At 36.7% G+C, this 27718-nt stretch overlaps 1 protein-coding gene and 1 pseudogene across 1 annotated transcript in view; one reads left to right on the forward strand and one right to left on the reverse strand.

The window, feature by feature from the left end:
- Positions 1–27718, reverse strand: part of IGSF1 (immunoglobulin superfamily member 1) — a 444083-nt gene that overhangs the window by 257094 nt on the left and 159271 nt on the right. The window lies entirely within an intron of this gene.
- Positions 26991–27718, forward strand: part of LOC132357190 (olfactory receptor 13H1-like) — a 34099-nt pseudogene continuing 33371 nt past the window's right edge.

Below are 27718 nucleotides of genomic sequence, written 5' to 3' on the forward strand. Positions count from 1 at the left end.
CTAAGCTAGACCATTTGCTGAGATGCCTCATTCCTAGCCCCAATATCTTGAACTCTAAGTTGGAAATTTTGAGAAGGATACATGTAAAAATAATAAACAATTACATCATATATTCAGGCCACAACTGGGCAAGAAATCAATAAAGTAATACTATTATAATTAGGTACATGCACAGATGAAGTAAATCAATGGGACAGTGAATGAGAAGATGATTATATTTAGACAGTGACAGTTTGTATGGCACCTCAAAATTAATCCAGCAAAGTTTTAGGAAAAAGTGGGATTTCCAGAAACTATTCAAGTCAAAGATGGCTGGGATGGGCTGGGGGAAGTCAGGATAAAGTGAAGAGGAAGAGGAAACCTCCAGTAAACACTGTTAACATTATTTACCTGAATGCTTAATTGAAGTTTTCATAGCATCCCAATAAATTGTGGCCATTCCCCCTTTCCTATTCATTCATTACCTTCTGAGTCACTGTATTGGAAACCCTCTCAAGAAACACAGGACTCTGAGTAATCACCCTAGAGTTGGTTCTGCTCCCTGGTAACTTAAGAGCAAAAGTGGAGTTGAGGGTGTTAGTCAAAAGTTTTATCATATTGTCACTTATGAAGTATTGGCATTAGTAGACAAAATCTACTTGTATTTTAATGACTTAGAAATAACACTCCCAGAAGAATGTACAGCTTTAGTTCAGTAGTAGGATTTAATTGCCTTTTAGGGACCTGATCCCTGAAGTCTCTTCAGTGAAATCACTTCTTTGGAACCAGAATGAATAAACTCAGAAGGTAACAGCAGAGAATGTTTAAGATTCTTCTCTCCTTCTTCTCTTGTTCATATTTTGGACCATTTAGGAGCCCTGGTTTCTAAAATGCTGAACAGAATCAAGATAAAACCCATTGTAAGAGCAAGTGAAGAACATACACCCTGGCAAGGAGGAAAGAAGCCATAGTTGTTTGTTGGAACAAATCAACATATATGTGTGGAATGGTCAGTCTTGACATGGATCTTCCAGGATGCACCTGTAACTCACTCCCCTTGAAAGACTCCAACACTCCAGTGAACTAATGACCCTGCACAACTCTTAGAGACCTTGGCGTTTTTGTTTGGGGGGTTTTTATGCTATTCAGGTGAGGAAAATCAATTTGATTCCCCAAATAATCATTTATTCATTAAGTTCCTGCCATGTGTCAGGAATTGAGACAAGTCCTGAAGTTATAGAAATGAAATGCAAATTCTTCTTTCAGAAGGCTCACAGTATAATATGACCATATTGCCTTATTTTTGTCCTCATTTATTTAATTATTTTCCCCCTTCCAGAAAACAAAGATAACAAATGTGGCCATATTGTCATGGGTGCTACTTCCCAAATGAGGATTCATTTAAAAATAATAATAGCTTATATATATGGCACAAAAGCCCTATGAGATAGTTACTATAATTTTCCCAATTTTATAATTGAGGAAACTAAGGTGTAAACAAGTTAAGCAAATTACCAATGTCACACAGTGAATCAGTGATGGATCCAGGATTCAAACTTTGATCCAGGATCCATGCTCTTAACCAACAGTCTACACTGCCTGATATGAATAACAGAAATTCCTGTCTGTGCACACTATCTATTCTAGTATATGTTGAACTCCTGGGAGTTTTCTGAAGAGCTCAAAGAACAGGGAAGATACTCCAAGCATCCCTTAATTTAAGTATTAAAAATGAAATGAGTCCTCCTGGGAAGCATGCTCTTACATGGTAAGTGGGACCAGGAAAGCCCTCTTTGGGAAATCTGTGTGAAGAAAAGTACACCCAACATGTTTCCAAAAGATCAAAAGCCTGTGACTATATGTGAGAATCTCCACATATGTCTAGTTCATTTAGAAAGATTCTGGCCTACACACTGCTAAAACACTGAATTATTCAATAAAAAATATATATGGTTAGTCTAGTGAAATTCTCTAAAATCATGTAAACACATAAATGTGTTCTTTGTTTTTCAGCTATCTATACTGGCATTTGTTTTGAGATTTTTAGGACTATAACATGGTGAATATTGTAAGTCAAAATAAGGCTTTATGATTTTAAATGTTGCCATTCTAGTGTGAAACTTTAGTACCCCTCGAAAAAGTTTGTGCCCCGAAAATCCCATTCTTGTAATGCTGTTAAGAAACTATGCTTGTGGTGTCACCATTGAATAAAGACTAGATTACCTGACTTCTGCTTCAGCCTCAATCCTATAATTGTACTCCAAGAAGACTTTTTCACTTCAGACTGATTCTGTTTTCTGATTCTAATTCTGGGAGTATACAGAACAAAAAGGAGCCTTTAAATTCTCATTACAGGTAGTCAAGGGCCTCCTTGCAGGATCACTCTCTTTAATAAGTAAAAAAAAACAACTGTAATTAGAAGTTTAGCAGCAGCTAAGTATTTTTTCAGTTTTTCGGCCCTTGGTTCTGATTTCTTTTCAGAACACCCTTATCCTGTATTATGTTTTATTGAGGATCTTGTTATAAGTTCTTACTCTACTTCCTGAATTACTTGTCCATAAAGGTCTTCTACCTTCTGAGATTTGGAGTTTGTCCTGAGTAGAGAATCCAAAGAGATCACCTACACCATTAGCCTGGATAGTTCTCTCTGCTGCCTAGCTCCTAAGACAAACCTTCCCATCCACAGCCTGTTCTCACCAAGGCCTGACAACTGCCTCATGAGTCTGAAACTATACACTGTAGATGCCCAAAATCCTGATTTGTGACTACAACTTCCTGGAAATTTGACAGACAATCCAGGAAAAGATCTTGACCTTAATAATGAGCTGGTCTGTGATAGCATGCATATCTGATAGAACTAGAACAAACAAAGAAAATTAAATTTTGAATGGATGAAAAGGGGTGAAAACACTTTTCTTTCAGATTCTAGAATAAACCCATTTTCTCTCTTCACTATCACACCTTCCCTCCATGCAAAGGGCAAATTGTAAGGCTAACAAAGTATCATTTCTGAGCTACAGGGCATTAATAAGACTAAATACTATGAGGAACTTCCCTGGCAGTCCAATGGTTAAGACTTTGTGCTTCCAATGCAGGGGATATGGGTTCATTCCCTGGTTGGAGAACTAAGATCGCACATGCTATGCGGCGCGGCCAAAAAAAAAAAAAAAAAAAAGACTGAATACTATGAGATATTAACTATTTCTCGTCATAGGCTTTTTACCATCAAACATTTACTTTTTGCAGCCAGTTCAAAGTAGTTTCAGTCAAATCAATTTCATGACATTGGGTAAGAGAGAAGAACCAAATAACTGGACTTGATTCATTCAACAAACGTATATTGAACCCATATTTTGTGGGTTCACACCAGGTATTGTGTGAGGTAGTGAAAATAAGGTAGTACATAGAACAGTCAGGGTCTCGTTCCTCCTAGGGCTATAGTAAGACAGCAGAAATTAAATAATCACACAAATATATAAATACAAACTGTGATAAGAGCCATACAAGAAAAGTTCTGAGTACTATGAACAATTTTAACAAAGAGATCTGATTTAAATTAGTGGGGTTAGGGAAGGCTTTTGTAATGAAGTTCCTTTTAGGCTGAGGTATTAAGAATGACTAGGAGTTCACCAAGCAAAAAAGGTAGGAAGAATATTTCCCCCAGCAAGAACACAATGTGCAAAATCCTGAGGTAGGAACAATCTTAGAGTGCTTCATAAAGATAACATTGCTGAAACAAGGTCAGCATGAGAAGAGACTATGCAAGATAAGGTTAGGGTCAGGTCATTTAGACTCTTGTGGGTCATGGTAAATAGGTTAGATTACATTCCAATTGTAATTAGAAGCCCTAGAGTGGTTTTAAGCATGGGAACGATACAGTCATAATTATGTATGTTTGTAAAAGGCTGCTATGTGTAGAATAGACTATAGAGAGGCAAGAATGGAAGTAGGGAGATGTATTAAGCAGCTCTTGTGTTAGTCCACATGTGAGACGATGGTGGCTCTTACTAGATAAGTGTTGGCTGTGGATATGGAGATTTGTAGGTAGATTTGAAATATATTTAGGAGGACGAGCCAGTAGTACTTAGTGATTGATTGGATGTGCAGGTTAAGGAAGAAGTGAGAGTGAACTGGGCACACATTTTATGCCAAGGATATGAACAAGCTAAGGATAAATCTCTGGCTAATATCCATAGTAGGAAAGAACAATTAGTAATTCTGTGATTCAGGGATCTGATTACATTTAAGCAGTAAATTAGCACATTTTCGTTAGGGGGAGTGTTCAAAGCATGCTTCAGGTGGAGCCCAACCTCTCTCATTTTATAGATGAAGGGATTAAGACTCACAATGGCTTGTGCTACTTTGCAAATTAATCTTGTGCTGTGTATGAGTGCTTTATCTTCCAAAATAGAACACAAACTTACAAACAGCATCACTTGTTTCATAGACATCTCCTAATAGCACCTGATATACTACTGAGGATACAGCAAACACTCAATAAATGTTTCCCAAATTAAAATGATTTCAATTACTTCTTCCTCAGCAGATAGAACAAAATGGATATTCTGATTACAGATAATGCCAGCGAAGTGACAGAATTCATCCTGGTGGGTTTGTCCAATCATCCAAAAGTCCAGGGTAGCAGTCTACCTGATTACATTGGTGGGTAACAGTCTCATCATTGTTGTGGTTAGAGTAGATAAGCAGCTTCACACCCCTATGTATTTTTTCTTAAGCAACTTGCCCTTCCTTGATATCTGCTACTCTAGCAATTCAGTGCCTTTTTTATTGTTCAATGGTTTAAGAGACTACCCCACCATTTCCTATACTAGCTGTTATGCTCAGATGACCATTGTTCTTTTTCTGGGGATGACAGAGTGCCTCCTCCTTGATGTCATGGCTTATGATAGATTTATTGCAATATCCAATCCCCTGTGTCACACCATCATTATGAATAACCAGGTCTGCATACAGTTGGCTGTGGTGACCTGGGCTAGTGCCTTCCTTTTAGCAGTAATACCAATCACTGCAATTCTTGCCAGTTTGTGTGGACACAATATCATCAACCATTTTACCTGTGAGGCACAGGCCCTGTTGAAGTTCATCTGATCAGACACCCTAGTCAGACTTATTCTGGGTCTGGTCTTCGGTATATTGACACTGCCACTGCCCTTCACCTTCATCTTTATCGCCTATACTCGCATTGTGGTTGTCGTGCTGAGGATCTGCTCTGCAGAGGCCAGGCTCAAAACTTTCTCCACCTGTGGATCCCATCTGACTGTGCTCACCATATTTTATGGGACAGCCACCTGCATGTACCTGAAACCTCAGTCAAGGGAGTACCAGGACCAGGGCAAAGTCACCTCTGCATTTTACAGTGTTGTAAGCCCTGTGTTGAACCCTCTCATTTATACCTTGAGGAACAAGGATGTGAAAGATGCCCTAAGAAAAATAATTAAGAAGAAATAATCCTAAAAAGAGCATGAATAGCCCACAGAGGCTCATCTAACCAACAGCTTGACATTGACTTGTAAAAATAACAAGGTCCAAATACTAAACAATATTTTAGTAACGTAATTATTTTCAAATGTGTTTTTTTCTATTTCCAACAGGCGTGTGATAAAGAACTTACTCCCACAGAGATAAACATTAAACATTTACAATGTCATCCATTTAAGTAATAAATTATACAGGACAATCTTGTGGGAGAGCTTATAAAACAAAATAATAATTAGCACATTTGAATCCTGAGTAGCTTGATTTTGTTTTGATAAATGAGAAACATTTCAATAATCTAGATTCTCTTTTATAGATGATAAAAAGCAAACTTGTAAAATGGACAATTCTTAACTCAATACTTTTTGTATGAGGTATATTATGACCCAGGCTTAGAAATGATAGATGTGAGTGGGTAGAGAGAGAAAAATTACTCAACTGCTATATAAGACTTCCACATAGAAAGTCCTCTGCTGAAGCAACGAGCCCTTCAAGACTGTGTACATACTGAGGGCCAGAATTGATGACTCTACGGAACCTACAATTGCATGTCTTGATCAGTAGATAGGGCCACATTTTCTCTGCCAGTGTACCCTATTTCTGGATAATTACATGCCACTTCCAAAGTTGTTGACCTCACATAGAGCAAATTTAACTCAGGAGGAACTCCTTAAAAAAAAACAAGCATGTACTGTATCTTTTGATTATAAGAATTATAATGTTCATTTTTTTAAAAACACATTGGGGGAGAAGAAATGAAATACCACCTATAATCCCAACACTCAATGAGGCTTGCATAGGTGTTAGAATCTGGAAGACATGTATTTAAGTCTGGTACTCATGGTTGTGTGGTGTTTAGTTAGTTAGTTTCCATCTTTAAGCTTCAATTTTCTCATCTGTAAAATGTGGATTATAAGAGTGCCTACCTCACAAACTCGTTTTGAGAATTAAATAGGATAATACACGTTAGCTTCTACCACAATGACTGGCACATGGTGGACACAGAATACACATCAGTCAAAAAAGAAAAAAACTGTCAATAACTCTCTAACACAAAGCCATTTTTGAGTGTTTGTTTATGTCTATATAAATAATGACTATATCATTTTTAAAATAATCCATGAAAATAGGATAGACTGAAAAAATATGTTCCCACTGTGGTCTTAATTTGAATTTATCTTATTAGAAAGGAGACTGAATATGTTTCTCATGTTCATTGGTCATTTGTGTTTCAATAGTCAAGGTCTTTGTTTTTGGTTCAAAATGACAATGAACCAGTCCAATTTTGGAAACAAACTGCTGCACTCAGTAACATATGACTAATAAAAAGCCATAAAATTCCTTTCAACATTGATTGACCCCATCAGTTTCCAGATACATCCTGACAGGCAGATCCCCAGTTTGGGCCATTTTATTTCACTCTGGTAAGCACTCCTGCAATTAATGCCTAATCAGTCAACAACAGAAGCTGTTGTAAATGAAAATGAAAATAATAAAACTGTGTGAATCCCAATAGAGAACTCTTTAGAAAGAGAATCTACGGTGTTATGCAAATTTCGTTGTAACATTACCATTTTAACCTTGAACAAATTCTTTTTTTTTTTAACATCTTTATTGGAGTATAATTGCTTTACAATGGTGTGTTAGTTTCTGCTTTATAACAAAGTGAATCAGTTATACATATACATATGTTCCCATATCTCTTCCCTCTTGCATCTCCCTCCCTCTCACCCTCCCTATCCCACCCCTCTAGGTGATCACAAAGCACCGAGCTGATCTCCCTGTGCTATGCGGCTGCTTCCCACTAGCTATCTATTTTACATTTGGTAGTGTATGTGAACAAATTCTTGTGTAAGTTTTATTTCTGGTGTTTCTAAAACTTCTCGCTTAAACTAAAGCACCCCTGAAACTAAAGGGAAGGTACTAATAACTAACTAACAAGACACAGTAAGCAGATAAAGTCAAACATTAGAGGGGGGAAACAAACGTGATTCCTCAAAAGAAAGGAAAAATGGAGCAAAACTGAAAACCTAATACTTATTGGAATTTGATCATTTTCATTAGGGACTAAGAAGAGGTAGAACAGAACAAGCAATGAGATGTGCCTTTTGCTGACAGAAAGAAATTTATTGGGGAGAGGCAGGGACTTTTTTAGCTACAAGAGAAAATTAGACAGGTAAACTAATGTCTTCCCTTTTGATTACCTCAGGAAGAAGTTAGACAGGGTTCTCTCTAGAGTGAGAAATATGTTACATCTAGAAGTGGAGAACAAGCTGCAGGAAGACTTCTGACATGAAGTCAAGACTCTGGATGAAAAAAAAAAGACTCTGGATGAATAGAAAGTGTAAGAGATTATAAGAACAATTAATCAGTTAGAGATATGTGTGTAAGGTGCCTTTATGTTAAATGTTTATTGTGAGAGCTGTTTTCTTAAATCCTTCCTTGTATTACTAAGTAAACAGGTTAGAATTATAATAAACAGGCAATACTTTGGAATAACCTATGCCTTGGGAAACTTGTTTAAATTTCTTATCTCTGCCAAACAGCACTTTTGGCTTGCAGCTGATAATGGGCAACTCTGCCTCCCTGCACACCATCTCCTCAATAAGGTGTGCCAAAATCACAAGGTGACATCTTAAAAGGTTGAACTGACCCCTTAAAAATCAACAGCACTGAGAAGAGAGCTTCGTGCTGTGTACTGGCAGCAGCAAAGTGAAGAAAATGAACTTGAGAGCCATAATAACAACTTTTCCTGTAAGTGTTTAAAAGAAAGAATTTAAAATTTGAAGAAGGCTAAGAATATATCATTTGCTTTTGAGTATGTCAACAACACCAGTACTAAGTAATAAGAAAAAGTTATCTGCAGAATGACCCTTGAGTTTCTATAACTCATGAAAGCAGAACTGTGAAGTCTACCATTTTCATCTTATGGAAAGGAGCACACAGAAAAGTGTTCATTTATTCCTGCAATAGTTTTGTTGAATATGATGTAAATAATAGAATATGATATAAAGGAAAGCATACAATATGTACCTTTTTAGCAAAATGTTTTCAAGGTTCATCTATGTTGAATAATGTTTTATGGCTGAATGATATTCCATTGTATTGGATATATCACATTTTGTTTATCTATTCATCTGGTGCTTGTCCCTATGTTTTCAGAAATAATAATCTTCAGGATGTGAATACATGTGTCTGCAAAACTACAGAAATAGGGGAATCCACACCATAGCAATATACATTTTCCAATTTCTCCACATGCTAGCTAATTCTTGTTAGTGTACAATTAGATTTTTATAGCCATCTTAGGGGGCTAAAACTGGTATCTCATTGTGATTTTTATTTGCATTTTCTTAATAACTAATGATGTGCATCTTTTCATGTGCTTGTTTTGTGAATCTTCCAACTTTGTCAGTTTTCAAAATTGATTTCGCTACTGTGGGCCCCTTGCATTTCCATATGAATTTTAGGGTTGATGGGCCAATTTCTACAAAATTCCAGCTGAGATTTAGATAGAGATTGGATTGAAACTATAGATCAATTTGGGGAGTATTGCCCTCTTCCTATTTTCCAATATTAAGTCTTCCTAGTCATGAAAATAGGAAATTTTCCCATTTAGTTAGGTCTTCTTTACTTTCTTTCAACAGTTTTTTGTCGTTTTCATTGGACAAGTCTTACACTTCTTTTGTTAAATTTATTCCTAAGTATTTTATCCTTTTTTATGTTATGGTAATTGGAATTACTTTCTTAATTTCATTTTTGATCATTCATTGCTAGTTTATAGAAATACCATTGATTTAGTATATTTTTGTTGAAAGAGCTTATTAGTTCTAATAATTTTTTCTGTGGGTTCCTTAGGATTTCCTATATACAAGATCATGACATTTGTGAATAGAGATAACGGTACTTCTTTTCCAATATGGATGATTTTATTTTTTTATTGTTATTTATTTATTTATTTTTGCCTAATTGCCCTGACAAAAAATGCAGAACAATGTGGAATAGAAGTGGCAAAAGTAGAAATTCTGGTCTTCTTCCAGGATCTTAGGGGGAAAACTTGCACTCTTTCACCATTAATTACAATGTCAGTTGTGCAGTTTTCATCTATGGCCTTTATCAGGTTGAGTAACATTCCTTCTGTTCCTAGTTGCCCAATGCTTTTAATTTAATTTTTATTTTTTTGGCTGAGTTGGGTCTTCATTGCTGCACGCTTGCTTTCTCTAGTTGCAACGAGCGAGGGCTACTCTTCGTTATGGTGCACGGGGTTCTCATTGTGGTGGCTTCTCTTGTTGTGGAGCACAGGCTCTAGGCTCGTGGGCTTCAGTAGTTGGGGCTCGTGGGCTCTAGAGCGCAGGCTCAGTAGTTGTGACACACAGGCTTAGTTGCTCTGTGGCATATGGGATCTTCCTGGACCAAGGCACGAACCTGTGTCACCTGCATTGGCAGGCAGATTCCCAACTACTGCTCCACCAGGGAAGTCCCCCCAATGCTTTTTTATTACGAAAAGGTATTAGATTTTGTAAAGTTATTTAACTGTATCTGTTTAGATGATGATGTGGTTTTTGTCCTTTAATGAATTAATATAGTGTATTACATTGATATGTTAAGTCAACCTTGCATTTCTGGGATAAGTATCACTTAGTTATGGCAAATAATTCTTTTTATATGATGCTGGATTTGCTTTGCTAGTATTTAGTCAAGGATTTGGGATCTATATTCAAAAGGGATACTAGTTTGTAGTTTTCTTGCAATGTCTGTCTGGTTTTGGTATAAGGATAATATTAGCCCTATTGAATAACTTGGGAAGTTTTCCCTTCTCTTCTATTTTTGGAAGAGTTTGTGAAGGACTGGTGTCAATTATTCTTCAAATGTTTGGAAGAATCCTCCAGTGAATCTATATTGGTTAGAACTTTTCTTTGCGGAAAGATGTTTGATTATTAATTCAATCACTTTACTTATAATAGGCCTATTCAGATTGTCTATTCCTTCTTGAGGAATTTTGTATTTTTTGGAATTTGTTCATTGAACTTGGTTTATCAAATTTATTGGCATACAATGATTAACAGTATTCCCTTATAATTATTCTCATGTCTCTAAGTTTGGTAGTGATGTCCCAAATTTCATTTCTGATTTTATAAATTTGAGTTTTATTTCTCTTTTTCTTGGTCAATCAAGCTAAAAGTTTATCATCTTTTTAAATCTCTCCAAAGAATAAATGTTTAGTTTTGATGCATTTCTATATGATTTTTCTCTTCTCTATTTCATTTATTTCCATTCTAATCTTTATTATTTGTTTCTCAATGCTTGTTTTGAGTTTAGTTTTATCTTCACTTTCTAGTTTCTTTACATAAAAGCTTAGGTTATTGAAATATTTCTTTTTTTACTATAGATGTTTATATCTAAAACTTTCTAAGCACTGATTTAACTGTATCTCATGAATTTCGGTATTTTATGTGTTTTCACTCATTTCAAAGAACTTCCTAACTTACCCTTTCATTTCTTTTATGACCTATTGATTACTTAGAGTATTTGTTTAATTTTCATATATTTGGGAATTACTCTAATTTTTGTTATTAATTTCTAATTTTATTCCATTGTGGTCATAAACATACTTGCATGGTTTAAATTATTTTCAATTTTTTGAGAATTGTTGCATTTCTTAGTTTTTTTCTTAGTCTGTAGTAACAATGTTTGTCTTAAGGTCTATTATGTCTAATATTAGTTTAGCTCCACCAGCTCTATTTTTGGTGCTGCTTGCATGTTTTCTAAACTTTTATTTTCAATACATTTGTGTCTTTGAATCTAAAGTGAGTTTCTTGTAGATAGTATACAGTTGAATCATGTTTTGATATTTTCTAAATCCCATTGGCCAGTTTCTATCTTTTGGTTGGAGAGTTTAGTCCATTTACATTTAATGTAATTATTGATATGGTAGGATTTAGACCTGCCATTTTGCTTTTACTTTTCCATTTGTCTTATATCTCATTTGTTACTCTATTCCTCCATTATTATTTTCTTTCGCGTTAATATACATTTTCTAGTATTTCATTTTAATTCAATTGTTTCTTTTAATATATATTTTTTGTTATGTACTTAATGGTTGCTTTTGGAACTATAATTAACATCTTAATATATAGCAATCTAGTTTGGATAAATAACACTTGAATTTCAACAGTATACATAATCTTTGCTCTTATATAACTCAGTTCCTTCCCCCCTTATTTGTAATATTGTCATACAAATTATATCTTTATACCTTAGAAGCCAATAAACATACTTTTATAATTATTCCTAAATCTTTGAAAGAGTTTGGGTAGTGGAGAGTCCTGATCTGACTTACATTTTTAAAGAGTAACTCTGACTGTTAAATGAAAAAAATGACTTTAATGGGGGCAAGGACAGAAGCTTTGAGACTATGTAGAAGGATATTGCAATAACCCAGGTAAACGATGATGTTGGCTCAGAACAAGGTGGTAATCAAAGTAGTGAGAAGTGATAGGATTTTGGAAATATTTGAAGGAAGGGTCATCAGAATTCAAAGATGGTGGATCAGGGGTGTGAAGGAAAGAGTTAAGGATGACTCATATGATTATGTTCTAAACAACTAGATATGGGGGATAACAGAGATGGAGGTTATCAGGAAATATTTTGGAGATGGAAAGTGCAGGGAGAGAGCAAGATTTCAGTTTTTCACATGTTAATTTTGAGACGTGTATTAAGCAAAAAAGAGACAATATCACTAAACAGTTAAACATATGAATCTGGAGTTCAGAGGAGAGAGGTAAACTAGAAATATAAATATGGAAATTTTCAAAATACAGAGTATATTTAGAGCCATGGTATGAAAGAGATTGTCAAGAGAAAGTAGCAGGAGAAGACAAAAATCCAAGAACTCTGACCTGAGGAACTCCAACATTCAGAGGTCATGGAGAAAAAGAACCTGCAAAAGATATAGACATAGAGAGGCCAGTGAGTTGTAAAGCAAATTACAGGGGTGTATTGTCCCAGAAAACAAAAAAACAAAGGTTCTCAAGAGGGAGAGAATGACCAACTCTTTCAAATGCTGCTGATAGTCCAAGTAAGATGAGAAAAGCTAATTGACCAGAAAACTGGCATTTTCTATGAAGTGAAATCAAGATAGATATCACTTTCCATTTAATAAATTGGTTACTGAGAGAAGAAGTGATTGTTCCCATGGTTACACAAGACCCTCCCCAGAAATTGAGATATATATTATAGAAAGAACCACAGATAACTGTATGACATTTTCAGTTTCATTTGTAAATGCATCAGCACAATTCAGCCTGTGATATGTAATGCAAATTTTTTTTTTCTCTTTTGAACATTTTTTAAAAGAGAACAAATTTGGAGTCTGGTAATGGCAGAGTGGCTTGTTTTGGACCAATTGTCTCACAGATTAAAAAAAAAAATCTGGAGAAAATATTAGAAATGAACTATTTGGGGCTTCCCTGGTGGCGCAGTGGTTGAGAATCTGCCTGCCAATGCAGGGGACACAGGTTCGAGCCCTGGTCTGGGAGGATCCCACGTGCCGCGGAGCAACTAGGCCCGTGAGCCACGACTACTGAGCCTGCGCATCTGGAGCCTGTGCTCTGCAATAAGGGAGGCCGCGACAGTGAGAGGCCCGCGCACCATGATGAGGAGTGGCCCCCGCTTGCCGCAACTGGAGAAAGCCTTTGCACAGAAACGAAGACCCAACACAGCCAAAAATAAATAAATAAATAAATAAATAAATAAAAAAGAATTAACTAAATGTAGATCAAAACATAAATCTCTAAAACTTGGACAAAATCTTTAAAAAAAAAAAAAAAAAAAGAAATGAACTATTTGGAAGCAAAATCTGGAGAGTATTCAAACTGTCAAAAGAACACAATCACACTAGGTGAGATACATATTTATATGACTTTTCCTCTGAAGACATTACCCAGAAAATTTGGTGTGAGGTAGCTAAAACACAAGCAGAAATCTCAAATCATATTGGCTTGGGGTACCAGAGAATGGATTTGGGGCTTTCCAGAGCGGCTAAAATTTGAATGAAGTCCCAAAAAGAGGAGCATCACACAAAGGTGAGCCCCAATTTTTAGGTACAAACTCCCATTAAATACTTAGATGACCTCTGAATTGCACATGTACAGAAAAAAAAAAAAACAATAAGAAAACAAAAAGCAACAGAAATAAGGCGGAAAGTTGGAACAGAGATTTTAACCATTGCTCACCATAAGGGCAACAGAGTTTGGAGGCTGAATTCAGTAAAGTTAGAGGATCTTCATAAATATCTTACGCTTTCTGTAGAAACTTCCAAAAGAGTATGCCTCAGGAATAAAGACTATGTCCAAGGATTTACCCTAAGACTAAGGGTAAAACTGAATCAGACTCACTAACAAAGTATTAAGTGAAGGCTTTAAAAGTTCAAGATGATCTGGCTATAATTTAACTGTCAGCTAGAAAATAAATCAAAATATCTTTAGGAAGAAGATAAGAGAATCAAAAATCTCTTAAAATATCATCAGTGTTATCCATTATGGAATCAAATATTACTAAAAGTGTGAATAAAGAGAAAAATGTAACACAAACTTGTAAGAAATAAGTGAATAGGAATAGATACCATAATGACCCAGATGTTGAATAAGCAAAGAAGGATTATTAAAAGCTGTCAAAATTTGTTCAAGGACTTAAAAGAAAAGGTGGTCAAGATAAGCGGACAAATTGGCATCCCAAGACAAAAACTAAAACGATGAAAAAGAATCAAATGGAAATTCTAGGACTGAAAAGTATACTCTTTGAAATAAAAAATCAATGCCTTGGAGATGGTAAAAAAAATGGTTAACAAAGTTGGAGACAGAGGGATACAAATTATCCCATCTGGGAAAAAAAGTAAAGATAAAGAAAATTTTTAGGACATTATCAACCATGTTGACTGAATCCACATTTATAAAACACTGAATGCAATAATTTCAGAAAACACATACTTTGAGGTATACACAGAATTTTAAGATAGATCAGTGCTGGACCATAAAATGTCTTAATAAATTTCATATATTTAAATCTAACAGGATTTCTTTTCTGGCCATAACGAAAATTAGTTAGAAATCAACAATAATAGAATATCTGAGAAACTCCCACATTTTTGGAATTTAAACAGCACATGACTGAGTAACCCATGGATTAAGGGAAAAATCACAGAAAAATTATAGAATACTTCAAACTAAGTGAACATGAAGACAGAACATAAAAATTCATGAGATGGAGCAAAAGTAGTGCTTTGGGGGACATTTATAACTTCAAATGTTTATATTATAAAGAAGAAAGATATAAAATCAATTATCTATATTTTACTGTAAGAAGTTAGCCAGATAGACTTAATTGATATTTATGGGATATTCCATCCAAAAGCAGAAGAATACACTTTCTTCTCAAGTGCACATGGAACATTCTCCAGGATAGATCACATCTTGGGTCACAAATCAAGCCTCGGAAAATTTAAGAAAACTGAAATCATATCAACCATCTTTTCCGACCACAACACTATGAGATTAGAAATCAATTACAGGAAAAAAAACACAAACACACGGAGGCTAAGCAATATGTTACTAAATAACCAATGGATCACTGAAGAAATCAAAGGGGAAATCAAAAAATACCTAGAAACAAATGATAACAAAACCATGAACATGCAAAACCCATGGGACGCAGCAAAAGTAGTTCTAAGAGGAAAGTTTAGAGCAATACAATCTCCAAAGTTAGTAGAAGGAAAGAAATCATAAAGATCAGATCAGAAATAGAAACAAAGAAAACAATAACAAAGATCAATGAAACTGAAAGCTTGTTCTTTCAGAAGATAAACAAAATTGATAAAACTTTAGCCACACTCATCAAGAAAATAAGGTAGAAGACTCAAACCAATAAAATTAGAAATGAAAAAGGAGAAGGTACAACAGACACCAAAGAAATACAAAGGATAAGAGGAGAATACTACAAGCAATTAAATGCCAATAAAATGGACAACCTAGACTAAATGGACAAATTCTTAGAAACCTACACCTTCCAACACTGAACAAGGAAGAAATAGAAAATATCAACAGACCAATCACAAGTAATGAAATTGAAACCGTGATTAAAAATCTTCCAACAAACAAAAGTCCAGGACCAGATGGCTTCACAGGCAAATTCTATCAAATATTTAGAGAAGAGCTAACACCCATCCTTCTCAAACTCTTGAAAAAATTGCAGAGGGTGGAGCACTCCCAAACTCATTCCATAAGGCCACCATCACCCTGATACCAAAACCAGAAAAAAAATTACAAAAAAAGAAAATTACAGGCCAATATCACATGAACATAGACGCAAAAATCCTCAACAAAATACTAGCAAACAGAATCCAACAACACATTAAAAGGATCATACATCATGATCAAGTGGGATTTACCCCAGGGATGCAAGGATTCTTCAATATACTCAAATCAATCAATGTGATACACCATATTGAAAAATGGAAGAATAAAAGAGCATGATCATCTCAATAGATGCAGAAAAGCCTTTTGACAAAATTCAACACTGATTTATGATAAAAATTCTCCAGAAAGTGGGCACAGAGGGAACCTACCTCAAGGTAATAAAAGACATATACGAAAAACCCACAGCAAACATCATTCTCAATGGTGAAAAACTGAAAGCATTTCCTCTAAGATCAGGAACAAGACAAGGATGCCCATTCTCACCACTATTATTCAACATAGTTTTGGAAGCCCTTGTCATGGCAATCAGAGAAGAAAAAGAAATAAAAGGAATCCAAATTGGAAGAGAAGTAAAACTGTCACTGTTTGCAGATGACATGATACCACACATAGAGAATCCTAAAGACGCTACCATAAAACTACTAGAGCTAATCAATGAATTTGGTAAAGTAACAGGATACAAAATTAATGCACAGAAATCTCTTGCATTCCTATACACTAATGATGAAAAATCTGAAAGAGAAATTAAGGAAACACTCCCATTTACCACTGTAAATAAAAGAATGAAATACCTAGGAATAAACCTACCTAAGGAGAAAAAAGACCTGTATGCAGAAAACTATAAGATACTAATGAAAGAAATTAAAGATGATACAAACAGATGGAGAGATATACCATGTTCTTGGATTGGAAGAATCAACATTGTGAAAATGACTATACTACCCAAAGCAATCTACAGATTCAATGCAATCCATATCAAATTACCAATGGCATTCTTCACAGAATTAGAATAAAAAATTTTACAATTCGTATGGAAACACAAAAGACCCCAAATAGCCAAAACAATCTTGAGAAAGAAAAATGGAGCTGGAGGCTCCAGGCTCCTGGGCTTCAGAATATACTACAAAGCTACAATAATCAAGGCAGTATGGTATTGGCACAAAAGCAGAAATATAGATCAATGGAACAGAATAGAAAGGCAAGAGATAAACCCATGCACATATGGTCACCTTATTTCTGATAAAGGAGGCAAGAATATACAATGGAGAAAAGACACCCTCTTCAATAAGTGGTGCTGGGAAAATTGGACACCAACATGTAAAAGAATGAAATTAGAACATTCCTTAACACCATACACAAAAATAAACTCAAAATGGATTAAAGACCTAAATGTAAGGCCAGACACTATCAAACTCTTAGAGGAAAACATAGGCAGAACACTCTATGACATGAATTGCAGCAAGATCCTTTTTGAACCACCTCCTAGAGAAGTGGATATAAAAACAAACATAAACAAATGAGACCTAATGAAACTTAAAAGCTTTTGCAGAGCAAAGGAAACCATAAACAAGATGAAAAGACAACACTCAGAATGGGAGAAAACATTTGGAAATGAAGCAACTGACAAAGGATTGATCTCCAAAATTTATAATCAGCTCATGCAGCTCAACATCAAAAAAACAAACAATCCAATCCAAAAATGGGCAGAAGACCTAAATAGACATTTCTCCAAAGAAGACATACAGATTGCCAACAAACACATGAAAGGATGCTCAACACCGTTAATCATTAGAGAAATGCAAATCAGAACTACAATGAGGTATCATCTCACACCGGTCAGAATGGCCATCATCAAAAAATCTACAAACAATAAATGCTGGAGAGGGTGGACAAAAGGGAACCCTCTTGCACTGTTGGTGGGAATGTAAATTGAGACAGCCACTATGAAGAACAGTATGGAGGTTCCTTAAAAAACTAAAAATAGAACTACAATATGACCCAGGAATCCCACTAATGGGCATATACCCTGAGAAAACCACAATTCAAAAAGAGTCATGCACCACAATGTTCATTGCTGCTCTATTTACAATAGCCAGGACATGGAAGCATCCTAAGTGTCCATCGACAGATTAATGGATAAAGAAGATGTGGCACATATATACAATGGAATATTGCTCAGCCATAAAAAGAAACGAAAATGAGTTATTTGTAGTGAGGTGGATGGACTTAGAGTATGTCATACAGAGTGAGGTAAGTCAGAAAGAGAAAAACAAATACTATATGCTAACATATATACGGAATCTAAATTTAAAAAAAAAGGTCATGAAGAACCTAGGGGCAAGACAGGAATAAAGACGCAGACCTACTAGAGAACGGACTTAAGGACACAGGGAGGTGGAAGGGTAAGCTGCGACAAAGTGAGAGAGTGGCATGGACATATATACACTACCAAATGTAAAATAGATGGCTAGTGGGAAGCAGTCACATAGCACAGGAAGATCACCTCGGTGCTTTGTGACCAGCTAGAAGGGTGGGATAGGGAGGGTGGGAAGGAGGGAGACGCAAGAGGGAAGAGATATGGGGATATACGTATATGTATAACTGATTCACTGTTATAAAGCAGAAACTAACACACCATTGTAAAGCAATTATACGCCAATAAAGATGCTAGAAATAAATAAATAAATAAATAAATAAACGTTATTAGCTATGTAAACAGAATAAAAGAGAAACACCTTATGATCATTTTAGTGGATGCAGAAAAAGATTTTTATCAAATTCAACACCTGTTAATTATAAAGACATTTGGCAAACTAGAAATGGAAGAGAACATCCTCAACCTGATTAATAGTATCTACCAAAAATAAATAAATAGGGAACTTCAAGATGGCGGAAGAGTAAGACACAGAGATTACCTTCCTCCCCATAAATACATCAGAAATACATCTACAGCTGGAACAACTCCTACAGAACACCTACAGAATGCTGGCAGAAGACCTTAGACCTCCCAAAAGGCAAGAAACTCCCCACGTACCTGGGTAGGGCAAAAGAAAAAAGAAAAAACAGACACAAAAGAATAGGGACGGGACCTGCACCAGTAGGAGCGAGCTGTGAAGGAGGAAAGGTTTCCACACACTAGGAAGCCCCTTCTCAGGTGGAGACTGCAGGTTGTGGAGGAGGGGAGCTTCTGGGCCATGGAAGAGAGTGCAGCAACAGGGGTGCGGTGGGCAAAGCGGAGAGATTCCCACACAGAGGATCAGTGCCGACCAGCACTCACATGCCAAGACGTTTCTATGCTCACCCGCCGGGGCGGGTGGGGGCTGGGAGCTGAGGCTCGGGAGCTGAGGCTCGGGGGCTTCGGAGGTCGGATCCCAGGGAGAGGACTGGGGTTGGCTGCGTGAACACAGCCTGAAGGGTGCTAGTGCGCCACAGCTAGCCAGGAGGGAGTCCGGGAAAAAGTCTGGAGCTGCCGAAGAGAGAAGAGACTTTTTCTTACCTCTTTGTTTCCTGGGGCGTGAGGAGAAGGGATTAAGAGTGCCGCTTAAAGGAGCTCCAGAGATGGGCGCGAGCCACGGCTATCAGCGCAGACCCCAGAGACTGGCATGAGACGCTAAGGCTGGTGCTACAGCCACCAAGAAGCCTGTGAGCAAACACAGGTCACTAGCCACACCTCTCCTCCCGGGAGCCAGTGAAGCCCACCACTGCCAGGGTCCCGTGATCCAGGGACAACTTCCCCTGGAGAACGCATGGCAGGCCTCAGGCTGGTGCAATGTCCCGCCGGCCTCTGTCGTCGCAGGCTCGCCCCACATCTGTACCCCTCCTTCCCCCCGGCCTGAGTGAGCCAGAGCCCCCGAATCAGCTGCTTCTTTAACCAGGTCCTGTCTGAGCGAAGAACAGATGCCCTCAGGTGACCTACACGCAGAGGCGGGTCCAAATCCAAAGCTGAAACCCGGAAGCTGTGCAAACAAAGAAGAGAAAGGGAAATTTCTCCCAGTAGCCTCAGGAGCAGAGAATTAAATCTCCACAATCAACTTGATGTACCCTGCATCTGTGGAATACCTGAATAGACAACGAATCATCCCAAATTGAGGAGGTGGACTTTGGGAACAACAATACATATATATATTTCCCTATTTCTCTTTTTCTGAGGGTGTATGTTTATGCTTCTGTGTGTGATTTGTCTGTATAGCTTTGCTTTTACCATTTGTCCTAGGGTCTGTCTGTCCTTTTTTTTTTTTTTTTTTACTTAAAAAAATTTTTTTTTAATAATTATTTTTTATTTTAATAACTTTATTTTATTTTATTTTATCTTCTTTCTTTCTTTCCTTTTTTTCTCCCTTTTATTCTGAGCCGTTTGGAGGACAGGCTCTTGGTGCTCCAGCCAGGCATCAGGGCTGTGCCACTGAGGTGGGAGAGCCAAGTTCAGGACACTGGTTCACAAGAGACCTCCCAGCTACACGTAATATCAAACGGTGAAAATCTCCCAGAGATCTCCATCTCAACGCCAAGAACCAACTCCACTCAACGACCAGCAAGATACAGTGCAGGACACCCCATGCCAAACAACTAGCAAGACATGAACACAACCCCATCCATTAGCACAGAGGCTGCCTAAAATCATAAGGTCACAAACACCGCAAAACACAACACCAGACGTGGACCTGCCCACCAGAAAGACAAGATCCAGCCTCATCCACCAGAACACAGGCACTAGTCCCCTCCAACAGGAAGGCTACACAACCCACTGAACCAACCTTAGCCACTGGGGACAGACACCAAAAACAACGAAAACTACGAACCTGCAGCCTATGAAAAGGAGACACCAAACACAGTAAGTTAAGCAAAATGAGAAGACAGAGAAACACACAGCAGATGAAGGAGCAAGGTAAAAACCCACCAGACCTAACAAATGAGGAGGAAATAGGAAGTCTACATGAAAAATAATTCAGAGAAATGATAGGAAAGATGATCCAAACTCTTGGAAATAGAATGGAGAAAATACAAGAAATGTTTAACAAGGACCTTGAAGAAATAAAGAGCAAACAAACAGAGATGAACAACACAATAAATGAAATTAAAAATTCTCTAGAAGGGATCAATATCAGAATAACTGAGACAAAAGAACGCATAAGTGACCTGGAAGATAAAATAGTGGAAATAACTACTGCAGAGCAGAATAAAGAAAAAAGAATGAAAAGAATTGAGGACAGTCTCAGAGACCTCTGGGACAACAGTAAACGCCCCAACATTCGAATTATAGGGGTCCCAAAAGAAGAAGAGAAAAAGAAAGGGACTGAGAAAATATTTGGAGGGATTATAGTTGAACACTTCCCTAATATGGGAAAGGAAATAATTAATCAAGTCCAGGAAGCACAGAGAGTCCCATACAGGATAAATACAAGGAGAAACACGCCAGGACACATATTAATCTAACTATCAAAAATTAAATACAAAGAAAAAATATTAAAAGCAGCAAGGGGGGCTTCCCTGGTGGCGCAGTGGTTGAGAGTCTGCCTGCCAGTGCAGGGGACACGGGTTCGAGCCCTGGTCTGGGAAGATCCCACATGCCGCGGAGCAACTAGGCCCGTGAGCCACAATTACTGAGCCTGCATGTCTGGAGCCTGTGCTCCGCAACAAGAGAGGCCGCGATAATGAGAGGCCCGCGCACCGCGATGAAGACTGGCCCCCACTTGCTGCAACTAGAGAAAGCCCTCGCACAGAAACGAAGACCCAACACAGCCATAAATAAAATAAATTAATTAATTAATTTAAAAAAAAATAAAAATAAAAAAAAAAGAGTAAAAGCAGCAAGGGAAAAACAACAAATAACATACAAGGGAATCCCCGTAAGGTTAAAAGCTGATCTTTCAGCAGAAACTCTACAGGCCAGAAGGGAGATATATTTAAAGTAATAAAATGGAAAAACCTACAACCAAGATGACTCTACCCAGCAAGGATCTCATCCAGATTTGACGGAGAAATTAAAAGCTTTAGAGACAAGCAAAAGCTAACAGAATTCAGCACCACAACACCAGCTTTACAACAAATGCTAAAGGAACTTCTCTAGGCAGGAAACACAAGAGAAGGAAAAGACCTACAATAATAAACCCAAAACAATTCAGAAAATGGTAATAGGAACATACATATCGATAATTACCTTACATGTAAATGGATTAAATGCTCCCACCAAAAGACACAGGCTGGCTGAATGGATCCAAAAATAAGACCGTATATATGCTGTCTACAAGAGACCCAGTTCAGACCTAGGGACACATACAGACTGAAAGTGAGGGGATGGAAAAAGATATTCCACGCAAATAGAAATCAAAAGAAAGCTGGAGTAGGAATTCGCATATCAGACAAAATAGACTTTAAAACAAAGACAATTACAAGAGACAAACAAGGACACTACATAATGATCAAGGGATCAATCCAAGAACAAGATATAACAATTGTAAATATTTATGCACCCAACATAGGAGCACCTCAATACATAAGGCAAATACTAACAGCCATAAAAGGGGAAATCGACAGTAACACAATCATAGTAGGAGACTTTAACACCCCACTTTCAACAATGGACAGATCGTCCAAAATGAAAATAAATAAGGAAACACAAGCTTTAAATGATACATTAAACAAGATGAACTTAATTGATATTTATAGGACATTCCATCCAAAAACAACAGAATACACATTCTTCTCAAGTGCTCATGGAACATTCTCCAGGATAGATCATATCTTGGGTCACAAATCAAGCCTTGGTAAATTTAAGAAAATTGAAATCATATCAAGTATCTTTTACGACCACAACGTTATGAGACTAGATAACAATTACAGGAAAAAATCTGTAAGAAATACAAACACATGGAGGCTAAACAACAAACTACTTAATACCCAAGAGATCACTGAAGAAATCAAAGGGGAAATCAAAAACTACCTGGAAACATATGACAATGAAAACATGATAGAAAACCTATGGGATGCAGCAAAAGCAGTTCTAAGAGGGAAGTTTATAATAATACAATCCTACCTCAAGAAACAAGAAACATCTCAAATAAACAACCTAACCTTACACCTAAAGCAATTAGAGAAAGAAAAACAAAAAACCCGCAAAGTTAGCAGAAGGAAAGAAATCATAAAGATCAGGTCACAAATAAATGAAAAAGAAATGAAGGAAATAATAACAAAGATAAATAAAAACTAAAAGCTGGTTCTTTGAGAATATAAACAAAATTGATAAACCATTACCCAGACTCATCAAGAAAAAAGGGAGAAGACTCAAATCAATAGAATTAGAAATGAAAAAGGAGGAGTAACAACTGACACTGTAGAGATAAAAAGGATCATGAGAGATTACTACAAGCAACTATATGCCAATAAAATTGACAACCTGGAAGTAATGGACAAATTCTTCGAAATGCACAACGTTCGAAGACTGAACCAGGAAGAATAGAAAATATGAACAGAACAATCACAAGGACAGAAATTGAAACTGATTAAAAATCTTCCAACAAACAAAAGCCCAGGACGAGATGGCTTCACAGGCGAATTCTATCAAACATTTAGAGAAGAGCTAACACCTATCCTTCTGAAACTCTTCCAAAATATAGCAGGGGAGGAACACTCCCAAACTCATTCTATGAGGCCACAATCACCCTGATACAAAAAACCAGACAAAGATGTCACAAAGAAAGAAAACTACAGGCCAATATCACTGATGAACACAGATGCAAAACTCCTCAACAAAATACTAGCAAACAGAATCCAAAAGCACATTAAAAGGATCATACATTATGATCAAGTGGGGTTTATCCCAGGAATGCAAGGATTCTTCAATATACGCAAATCAATCAACGTGATACACCATATTAACAAACTGAAGGAGAAAAACCATATGATCATCTCACTATATGCAGAGAAAGCTTTCGACAAAATTCAAAACCCATTTATGATAAAAACCCTCCAGAAAGTAGGCATAGAGGGAACTTTCCTCAACATAATAAAGGCCACATATGACAAACCCACAGCCAACATCATCCTCAATGGTGAAACACTGAAACCATTTCCACTAAGATCAGGAACAAGACAAGGTTGCCCACTCTCACCACTATTATTCAACATAGTTTTGGAAGTTTTAGCCACATCAATCAGTGAAGAAAAAGAAATAAATGGAATCCAAATCGGAAAAGAAGAATTAAAGCTGTCACTGATTGCAGATGACACGTTACTATACATAGAAAATCCTAAAGATGCTACCAGAAAACTACTAGAGCTAATCAATGAATTTGGCAATGTAGCAGGATACAACATTAATGCACAGAAATCTCTTGCATTCCTATGCACTAATGATGAAAAATCTGAAAGTGAAATTAAGAAAACACTCCCATTTGCCATTGCAACAAAAAGAATAAAATATCTAGGAATAAACCTACCTAAGGAGACAAAAGACCTGTATACAGAAAATTATAACACACTGATGAAAGAAATTAAAGATGATACAAACAGATGGAGAGATATACCATGTTCTTGGATTGGAAGAATCAACATTGTAAAAATGAATCTACTACCCAAAGCAGTCTACAGATTCAATGCAATCCCTATCAAACTACCACTGGCATTTTTCACAGAACTAGAACAAAAAATTTCACAATTTGTATGGAAATACAAGAGACCCCGCATAGCTAAAGCAATCTTGAGAAAGAAAAACGGAGCTAGAGGAATCAGGTTCCCTGACTTCAGACTATACTACAAAGCTACAGTAATCCAGACAGTATGGTACTGGCACAAAAACAGAAATATAGATCAATGGAACAGGATAGAAAGCCCAGAGATAAACCCACACACATAAGGTCACCTTATCTTTCATAAAGGAGGCAAGAATATACAGTGGAGAAAAGACAGCCCCTTCAATAAGTGGTGCTGGGAAAACTGGACAGCTACATGTAAAAGAATGAAATTAGAACATTCCCTAACACCATACACAAAAATAAACTCAAAATGGATTAAACACTTAAATGTAAGGACTGACACCATCAAACTCTTAGAGGAAAACATAGGCAGAACACTCTATGACATACATCACAGCAAGATCCTTTTAGACCCACCTCCTAGAGAAATGGAAATAAAAACAAAAATAAACAAATGGGACCTAATGAAACTTAAAAGCTTTTGCACAGCAAAGGAAACCATAAACAAGACCAAAAGACAACCCTCAGAGTGGGAGAAAATATTTGCAAACGAAGCAACTGACAAAGGATTAATCTCCTAAACATACAAGCAACTCATGCAGCTCAATATCAAAAAAAACAAAAAACCCAATCCAAAAATGGGCAGAAGACATAAATAAACATTTCTCCAAAGAAGATATACAGATTGCCAACAAACACATGAAAGAATGCTCAACATCATTAATCATTAGAGAAATGCAAATCAGAACTACAATGAGATATCATCTCTCACCGGTCAGAATGGCCATCATCAAAAAATCTACAAACAATAAATGCTGGAGAGGGTGTGGACAAAAGGGAACCCTCTTGCACTGTTGGTGGGAATGTAAATTGGTACAGCCACTATGGAGAACAATATGGAGGTTCCTTAAAAAACTAAAAATAGAACTACCATACGACCCAGCAATCCCACTACAGGGCATATACCCTGAGAAAACCATAATTCAAAAAGAGTCATGTACCACAATGTTCATTGCAGCTCTATTTACAATAGCCAGGACATGGAAGCAACCTAAGTGTCCATCGACAGATTAATGGATAAAGAAGATGTGGCACATATATACAATGGAATATTACTCAGCCATAAAAAGGATCGAAACTGAGTTATTTGTAGTGAGGTGGATGGACCTAGAGACTGTCATACAGAGTGAAGTAAGTCAGAAAGAGAAAAACATATTCCGTATGGTAACACATATATATGGAATCTAAGAAAAAAAAATGGTCAGAAGAACCTAGGGGCAAGATGGGAATAAAGATGCAGACCTACTAGAGAATGGACTTGAGGACATGGGGAGGGGGAAGGGTAAGCTGGGGCCAAATGAGATAGTGGCATGGACATATATACACTACCAAACATAAAATACATAGTTAGTGGGAAGCAACCGCATAGCACAGGGAGACCAGCTCGGTGCTTTGTGACCACCTAGAGGGGTGGGATAGGGAGGTTCGGAGGGAGGGAGACCCAAGAGGGAAGAGATATGGGGACATATGTATATGTATAACTGATTCACTTTGTTATAAAGCAGAAACTGACACACCAGTGTAAAGCAATTATACTCTAATAAAGATGTTAAAAATAATAATAATAAAATAACACACTAAATAAATAAATAAATAAATAAATAAACAAGAACAGTGACAAAACCTTCACAGTTACCACCATCAGGTGAAATACTGAATTATTTCCAGGTGAGTTTAGGAAGCAGTTAAAGGTGTTAACTCTCACCGCTTTATATTCAATATTGTACAAGAGGTTCTTGCTAGCAAAATATGGCAAGAAAATAAAATAAAGGCCATCAAACTGGAAAACTGTCCTTATCTGCAAATAACATAATCTTGTATGTAGAAAATTCTAAACTATTTGTGAATATAGAAAACTAGTAGAAAAAATAAGTGAATTTATAAAGTTCACCAACTACAGGGTCAATATACAAAAATCAATTTCATTTCTATGAGATGTTAATTCTCCCAACACTCATCTATATGTTCCACACAATCTAGTCAAAATCCCAAAAGGAGTTTTTGTAGAAATTGACATTTTTTTCTAATATATATATCAAAAACTAAGAATCTAGAATAGGCAAACAATTTTGAAAAAGAAAACAAAGTTGGAGGACTCACACTATCTGATTTTAGGACTTACTCTAGAGCTAAGTACTGTTTTAAGCATGAGCAAATAGAACAGATTAGAATACAGAGTACAGAACTGGAGCCTCACCTATAAGAGCTATTGAATTTTGACAAAGATTACAAGGTAATTTGGTGGTAAAGAGATAGTCTTTTCAAGAAATGGTAGAGGAACAATTGGAAATTGCAGTGGGTTGATTAGTATCTCTCCCCCCCCCAAAAAAATTATCTTCACTCAGAACCTCAGAATGTGATGTTATTTGGAGAAAGTTTCTTTGCAGATGTAATTAGTTAAGGAGCTCAGGATGATGCCATACTGGATTTAGAATGGGCCCTAAATCCAATGACTGATGTTCTTACAAGAAGAGGAGAGAACAAGAGACATAACGAAGAAGGCCATGTGAAGATGGAGGCAGAGATTGCAGTTATGCTATCACAAGCCACGGATGGCCTGGAGCCACCAAAAGCTGGAAGAGGTAAGGAAGGACTCTTCCCTAGAGACCTGCTGACACCTTGATTCTCGATTTCTGGCTTCTGGAAATGTGAAACAACAAATTTTATTATTTTAAGCCACCCAGATAGTGGTAATTTGTTATGACAGTCCTAGAAAACTAATACAGATGCCATATGGGGGAAAAGTGAACCTCTACTCTTACCTCACACCATACTAAAAAATTAATTGAAGATAGATCATAGACCAAAGTAAATGTTAAAACTGTAAATCTTCTAGAAGAAAATATAGAATATCTCTATGACATTGGCAGTGGTAAAGATTTCCTGGACAGATCACAAAAAGCACTAATCATTTATAAATGGATACGCTGAACTTCATCAAAATTTAAAACTTCTTCAAAAATACCATTAAGGAAGTGAAAAGGCAAACCACTGACTGAGAAAATACAACGTTCACATTTGACAAAATACTACATTTGAGATATATAAGAAACTCCTAAAAATCAATAACAAAAAGACAACTCAATAAAAATAAGCAAAGAACTTGAGCACATACTTCACAAAGAAAGATTCTAAATCACCAATAGTCATATGAAATGTACTCAGCATTATTTGTCATTAGTGAAGTATAAATTGAAACCACAATAGGAGGGTGATGTTAGGGTGAAAAGTGTATGGGAA

Source organism: Balaenoptera ricei, chromosome X (assembly GCF_028023285.1).
Source record: "Balaenoptera ricei isolate mBalRic1 chromosome X, mBalRic1.hap2, whole genome shotgun sequence".
NCBI lineage: Eukaryota > Metazoa > Chordata > Mammalia > Artiodactyla > Balaenopteridae > Balaenoptera > Balaenoptera ricei.